This window comes from Cheilinus undulatus, linkage group 1, assembly GCF_018320785.1.
Source record: "Cheilinus undulatus linkage group 1, ASM1832078v1, whole genome shotgun sequence".
Taxonomy (NCBI): Eukaryota; Metazoa; Chordata; class Actinopteri; order Labriformes; family Labridae; genus Cheilinus; species Cheilinus undulatus.
The window spans coordinates 12,759,699-12,767,712 of NC_054865.1; the positions used below are offsets into that span (position 1 = coordinate 12,759,699).

General features: G+C 40.6%; 1 protein-coding gene across 3 annotated transcripts in view; it reads right to left on the minus strand.

The window, feature by feature from the left end:
• Positions 1–7,646, minus strand: part of LOC121527921 (tyrosine-protein kinase CSK) — an 86,686-nt gene extending 79,040 nt beyond the window's left edge. For 2 of the 3 annotated variants that reach the window (XM_041814999.1, XM_041815079.1), the window contains exon 1: positions 7,409–7,646. The gene's annotated coding sequence lies outside the window, so the exon portion shown is untranslated. The remainder of the gene's footprint in view (positions 1–7,408) is intronic. The other variant, XM_041815153.1, reaches the window with a different exon arrangement.
• Positions 7,647–8,014: the final 368 nt, after the last annotated feature.

Below are 8,014 nucleotides of genomic sequence, written 5' to 3' on the forward strand. Positions count from 1 at the left end.
CTAAACTGTTCTCTTTTTAACTAGACCTTCGCATAGCTTCTATAAGAAGTTAGAGTCTTTCGATTTGACTTGCTTTTTCTGCCACTCCCTCTCTTTCTCACATCCACCTGGTGTGCCCAATTTAGTTTTTCCTCATCCTCTATTACTGATAATGCTAAATGTATTAAATGTAATTCATCTCTAGATTTGGAGGTGAGGGTTTCTGAGGTGTAGATATAATTTCAAACCTCTAATTCAAAGCCTTTGTTCCAGGTGCACTTAACAGAACCCAGGGAAACTTCACAGCAAGGCTACAGGGAGGCCACACACAAATGCATATCAAAACACTTAGCATCCAACTAGCTACAACACCAATGCAAACAAGTGAAAGAAATCTACAAGCTGCTGCAACAAAACCACAAGTTGCTGAAGACGAAAAAAAGTCACTGAGCGTGAAATGCAAAAAGATGACAACGTAAATAACCTGCAACAGAAGTCTGAGAAACACACTGACTCATTTATGTAAAATATGTTTATATCAACTGGTGTTAACAAACAGATCAGTAAAAAAAGCTAAATACATTGATAGATACAGTGTTATGCTTAATTTTTCAACTTAATTCAGTATCCCCCCGGCCCAACCATGATCTCCAAAAATCCTGTGGGAAACACTGAGGCAAGTATTTGCCAAAAATGAGCACATTTGTAAGATTAATCAAAGCAACTGCAGCCTGATGTGTCTGCCTCCAATTCAAGCATGAAATCAATCCATACAAGTTCCTCCTCTCCCATCTACATCATGTCCTATCACGTGGTGTATATCTTACGTTTTAATGAATGAAACTCATTGTACTGCAAATGCATATTGGTAGTAAATATTGGTTGTCAATCGAAAAATACAAATAACTTGGACTGCTCCCTACGTAATAGGGATGTGATTTTTGTGACACCGACTCTTGGTCATGTAGCTTATCCAAACAAATTTGTAGTCAAATGTCAGACTGAGACTACACAATGTTTTTTTTTTTACTTTAACAATGGCACTATGCCAGATGATACAACAAAAATCTTATCCCTTCTTGGTCATCAGCCTGGCCACACTGCAAGTGCGATCTTGATTGCTCATGGTATGTTGACGTTTCTACTGTCTTTGTGATTTTGTTTGAGTACAGGTCGTGAGGGAGGCGGGTCAAAGAGTGCCAATCATAGCAACAACAGAAGTGCTCAATGTGATACTAGCAGTCTTTTGGTCTGAAAAGAAGAAAACAACAAACAAGACACAATCATGAACTGGATTACAGATTATGGATAGGTATTATGGACTCGTCCTGATGTATCAAGAGAAGGGCAATATGGACCGTCTACCCTTCAGCTAGAGGTTGAGGCATGAATGTGATAATATGTCAAGAAAACAAGCTTAGTTAGCCTAGCCAAAACATACAGTGTCACTGTACGTACACATGAATCCCCAGGGGGAGATAGAGAGGAGACTTGTGTAAAGTCACTCTAGTAAATGGCGATACAAAGATGGGGAGCAATAGCGCTTCTATTGGTAGACATCAGGACATGTGTCATCTATGACAGGTCAGGGTGTCAAACTAGACGACAAAGCAAGAAAATTCTGACATACTTGTCTTGTCGAATCATGGCTGCAGGGCGTCTTGGATGTGTCGTTAATTATGTCAAACTACAAGAGCATCTGTCAGGGCTCATATTCATGCCCGATTTTTGACGAGCTGTGGTGTTGCAGTTGGGCTGAAATCTGACTGAATTCCTGTAGTAAGAGCTGGCTTTAAGGTGGACCCAGATCTGGGTTTTGGGAGCTGGGACTGACATTTTCCAAGATCTCTGATTTTTTACAGACCAAATTCACCGATTAGTTTGAGAGAATAATCTGCAAATTAATTGAAAATTCACTTAACCATTCTTTGTAATCCCAGCAGTGAACATGATTTATTATTCATGGCTTCAAACTGACAGCATAATCTAATTAGTAGTATGATAATGTGGAGACAAGATAGCAGAAATCAGCCAAACAAGCAGCTGTCTGGTGTCTAAAAAACAAAACACAGAGGATGCCTTGATCACTTATCAGCTCAGATTTAAAGAAACTTGAAGCACAACTTCACAGCTGTACTGTTACACAATATTCCAGCTGAGTGCAGGTTTAGAAGAAGTACTGCAGGTGCAGATTTCCTGCCAGTTTCACTATCTGTAAACAATTCTAAATATGTAGATCTGTGGCAATGACCGCAACTTTGCATGTTCCATCTACAGCTGCATAGCTCTGAATGGATAAGTTCCTCATCCAACAAGGTAGAGCCCTTCAGGGTGTAAAGGTTCAAGTCCTTTATTCACAGATAGTAATAGACTATAGTACAAGGCTTAAAATGCAATAACTGAATGCTGTTGAATGCATCCATGCAGAGTAATACAGCCTGCTGTGCAGAACATGTCTTGCACCATCTGTGATGTCCTGTTGCTCATGAGTGCCAGTATACTGCTAAGCTCTGCACCAAAGTCACCACAATAAATCCCTCCTCTGTCATTGCACTGGCTGATTAAAGAGACAGTGAACGTTGAAGAGCAGAGGCTGGAGGGGAAAAACGAACTAAACGCGGTCATTGTGTTGAGGTCAGCAGGGCCTTGGATGGGCTTCAAATGTGCAATGAGATGGTCAGTAGACAGGGGAGCCATTACTCCCCTGCTGAGCACGTAAACCCAGCTTAGAACTTAAGACAGTAACACAGCTCAGCTCCTTGCAGCTTTCAGGATCGACCAGACTTCCATTTTCCCCCTCCTCATAAGTCATTGCTGAAAAGAAGAAAGCTGACATGTAGCTGGCCTAACAGACATGTCCTGTCACCTCGAGTCCCTGTCAGGCTGCACCTCCATTAGACTACTCCGATCTGGCCATCAGTCAGCCAATGAAAAGGGGAGGGTGCTATTGACAAAGAGAAGATAGGAAACAGAAGAACTTAATGATCTACTCTGAAAGTCTCCTGCCACCTTATGAGATGTGTCTGACCTCACAGAGGGAGAGCTGTAGAGTCTGACTACTACAGAGAGCACAGCTGAGTCATGCTGGATTATGAAAACTGCCATATTAAATTTTAATCACATAGATATGGCTTCAATTTAACACAAAAAAATAAAATACTACCACAAAGACCATCCAGGCATTAGCCCTGACAGACAGAGCATATGGATTCTTACACGTCGCAGTCTGGTTCAGCAGATTCCTCTGGGGATAATGAATGCCAAGCCCCCACACCCCCACGAACTCCAGCCAATACTGGTAACAGTTTTCTCCAACAGAAAAAAACCCAAACCCTATCATGCTGCAGCATCAGCGCTCTGCACTGACTGTAATGAACACAGCAGTTAGGACGGGTGACCATTAAAACAAGTTATTTAAAAATGTAGTGCCAGCTTTCTATTGTCAGTCTACAAAAAAGCAAACTCAAAATCAAGGCACAGAGTTTTTATTGTACACAGAGTCTAAACAAAGTGTCAATGTTGGGGTAAAAAATGCTATCTCTTTAATGTTTTTTGAATCTTTTGGTTTACAATGAATGATTATTGGCCTATAATTTCTACCTGTCAATACACCCCATTCAGTTCAAAACTACCCATTTTATCAAAATCAAAACATATATTAAAAACAATTTTTTTTAAATAGCACTAACTAGATTTTATGGACTGAAATTTTTTACTTTATCTGTTTTTTAGGTTTAGTATTCAAATTACCTTATTTTTTTACAGTTCCTAGAGCCAGAGACTTCCTTTATTTATAGTTGTAATGGGATATGTCTTTCCATGGAAGCTATCTGCCATGGCGTACAGGACAAGTTTATCATTGCCATGTATATCATTGTCAAATGTCCCATCAAAGACTGCTACACGAGTAAGCGGGAATTGCTAAAGAAGCTGCATTTCTGTTGCTGTATCTAATTCTTGTCTAGTTCAACTCAGTCGGTTTCAGACAGGACGTGTGAGAAACGCATCTTGGCAGTGGCATCGCTTTATTTTCATTTTGGCTTGCATGTTAACAAGTCAGAGCTTTCAGACTGCCTGCATGAGCACCAAATCTCAAGCCATAAGCGCATCTTATATGTTGCAAAACTAGAGAATAGAGGGCTCGTCTATTTTATCCACAAGCCATGCGTGTCTCTTGGCCAAAATAGACAGGAAAAAGGCAAACAGAGAGCCTTATATTTTATTGTTTTATTAAATATGTATATCTATATCAGCAGAATAGTCTTTTTCTTAATGACACTGATGAAGGTCTCATGCCAAATGCGCGGGTATATTAAAGTTGTTTTCTTATTATTATTAGCAGAATATGTCACAGGCAAGATAAACACTGTATTCTTCCAGTTTATGCTTTTCAAAGTAAAGACACAGTTTAGTATTTCTGTGGAGAAACTCATCTTGTTTGTACATTACGCTTTTTTTCTGTTTTTTGTTTGTTTTTTTTTCCCCTCAGCTCACTTCAGCTCTACAAAGAAACTAGTCACTTGTAGGTAGGGTTGGGTATCGTTTGTGTTTTCTGATACCAATGCTAATTCAATACTTTTTATACAGTGCTGGTGCCTAAACGATGCCTGAATCAACATTTTTTTTGAGGGGGGGGGCAGTATGTTGAAAATCAGTGGGAGAATAAAAGCTGCCTGGGTAACATAAAGGATTCACAGAAATCTTTTTAAGCTACCAGTCAAACAAGAGATAAGAAAAGGAAATCAATGTAAGATAACACATCAATTCCACACATTCCATAACGCATTTTTGGCTTTTCATTTGGGGTGGCAGGAGGTCACACTGGGGTTGCAGGATATCAAAATGAGGGATCCATACCCATGTAGTAATTTGGTCCAGTAGGTATTGGATGTGTTGGTACTGGTACCATGTCGGTACAAGGTTTTGATACTCATCCCTACTTGTAGGGAGATTTACGGAGGTACAACTTATTAAGAAAGACAGGTCTTTGAAAGAAAGGGGACTATGGGTAAGGGTTTGCCTGCCAGCAGGTAGATTCAGTAGTTCTGTTTGATTCCCCAGCTCCTGCAGTCACATGTTGATAAGTCCTTAGGCAAAAAAAAAAGACACTTAACCCCAATTTGCTCCCACTGCTTCATTGGCAGCTTGTAAATATTTATGAATGTGCATGAAAACAGTAAGTCGATGAAGGCCGATCTCCATACTAAACTCGTTAATGTGTGAATGTGGAGTGAATGGTGTGAAAGAGTGTGAATGGGTAGGTATGACCTGTGGTGTAAAAGCACTTTTAGCAGATAGACGACTAAAAAAGGGCGATACAACCTCAAGTCCATTTACCATTGAACACGTGGCACACACGCACCAGGACAAGCCGTGATGGTGCAAGCCTGACTCGACAAGCATGGTAGCTACACACAGCAAAATACAGACATTTTCTGAAATGGGCGCTATTCTCTATAATCTGCTGTGTGCGCCGTCACCCAAGCTCATCCTGTAACGCTCAATCAGGTCTGTTTTGTTTGTTTGCCTTCATTAAGGTCTATTCAGAGTTTGTTTTCATTGCTGGAGGTCACCGTTATTCTTGACATCATCTTTTGATTCAGAGCCACTTGGCAGCAGAATTTTCCTACTGTGCATTTAAACAACAGCTCCAATGAACCCGATTGGATATTTTATCCATTTTCAATACTTTTTTTTTTACAGGAGATTATAGTGCATAAATCCTATGGTTAGTGAGCCTCAAACTATTGGCAGCCATTTTTTTTTATTAATAAGGCAACAAGAGGGATGGAGGGTGAGCAATACTATGCCCAACGGCAAGCACATACAAGGAAGTAATCTGATAATCATAGGATTAATAATATAAAAACAGCCCAGAAGTATGATTTAAGTGATAAAGCATGCAACAAAGCACTGGAGGCTACACCTAAAAGAGTACTAGATCATTTCTACAGACGCTACACCGTTTAGTCCATCATGCCACAGCTTGCACAGGTATGTATGTTTCAACATTTCACTCAGACTGTTACCTTCAATTACTGGCTGAGGAACTGACAAACAAAACCACAGCTGTGGGGACAAATAGCATCATTTCTGCTCTGATTCATGAAATAACATTCCATGATAACACAGTTTATTTTAATGCTTTTCAAGTTTGTTTAATGTGTTTGTTTGCAAGCATCTATCTATGCTTGAGCGTCCTTGAATAAGACACTGGTGTTCTGCAGCTTGACCTCTCTGTTCATCTCCCTGTGAAGGCTGCAGAAGAAAACAGATTCTCAGTGGGATAAAAAGGATCACACCAGCCACATCAGTGTTATTGTTTTTTTTTTCCTTCATAAAAATCTACTGTCATTATCAACAGGACAACTCTTTCATAGCACTATTCCTTTTAAAAATTACCCATAGAGAGCTCAGTTACAACGATACGGTTAAAATGTAAAAAAAAAAAAAAAAAAACAGTAATGGGAGATAAAATATATTAAAAGAGCATGAGAGGGGAGACACGGATCAGTGTTTCCTCAATGTGAGGGGCTGGACCCAGCTCCAGCCCTATGCTCTAGTGCAGAGCGGAGGTGGCTAAGACCACTGAGTCCATAATCGGACAGGACCATCCTTTCATGCTTTTCTTCCTCAGTTCTCAACTGAATCCAAATAATATATAACAAAAGAGGGGACATCAAAGTAGGCATGCGTTTCTTAAGCAAAATCTTTTAATGACAACTACACCCCCTCTAATCCTTTACACTCAGGTCCACGATCACATACATCCAAAACTGCGTATCCGCCTGTAACACTATGCTGCATGGTTTCTGATTTTACTGCTTATTTGCTGGGCTTCTCTTAAAGCACCATCAAAAACTGGAACAACAAATCTGTGTTGAGAATAGAGAATGGACTGTAGTGTGAAGGTCAGGACCACAAAGCAGAAACGGAGGTATCAGAGTGCGAAAAAAAATCCAAGGGAGAAGAAGGTGGGTGACTTAGAGGTTTTGGTCACAGCCGCAAATTTGTCCTTATAATTGTGACAGACGGAAACAGGCAACATAGATGGTGTTTAAGAGTGGGCTGGTTTTGTTTTGGTTGATGTGAGTTGAATGGTATGCTTGAGGAGAGTGGTGAAATCTGTGGCATAAATTAGTCCGATAATGGATCTAGCGGTGTTACACTGTATGTTAACTAGCCGTTAGCATAACGGTTAGCTCTCAAACAGGTTAAAAATTAGCTCTGTGCAGGAAAACCTATGTTAAATAGCAGCGTTGTTTAATTATATTAGTGATCTTAGAGATACCATTAAAGAAATACAGGACACTTAACCCAACCATGATAAACCCGAGTGCTATCCTGTATCTCCCTGAGCTAAAACGTTGTTGCAGCGGCAACAGCAACACAACGAGACAAAACAGTGACTGCACTGAGGGCAACTCACCCACAAGATATCTGTGTACTGTCGACCAGATGTTGCTGCAAATTAGCGATGAAGGCCCATTAGGAGGACTCCTGTGGTCGGGGGGCATCCAGGTTTAGAGGCGTAAAGGTTAGACAATCCCAAAAACGTGGCTTTGCTTTGACGGTTGTCCGTGCTCGGTCTGCATATGTGTGTGCAATGTTTTCGTGTGTGTGTATGTGTGGTAGAGCTGTGCGAGGCCTGCTGCTGCTGCTGGAGGAAATGGTCTCCGCTCAGTCAACGGGACACGCATGCGCAGTGGAGAAGCAGAGCCAAGGGGCGAGCGGTCTGTGAGCACAACCGTGTGGCCAACAGGTGAGAGTGTCAACTGATGGCTGACTTGTTACTGGGGGAGATTTCCTCTGAGCTGAGGGACTGGCACGTTTCAAATTGGGTAAAAACATGGCATGTAGGATATCAAGATGGATACACAGGTGGGTCAAGAATAATGTGGATTTTTTTCTCTAGTAATTTAATTCAAACTAATTCAGTTAAAGGTGTATATCCCAGAGTCATTACAAATCAAATTTAAAAATATAACATTTATGCTCTTTTTGACTTAATCCTGATTATCACGGTTTAAAGCTC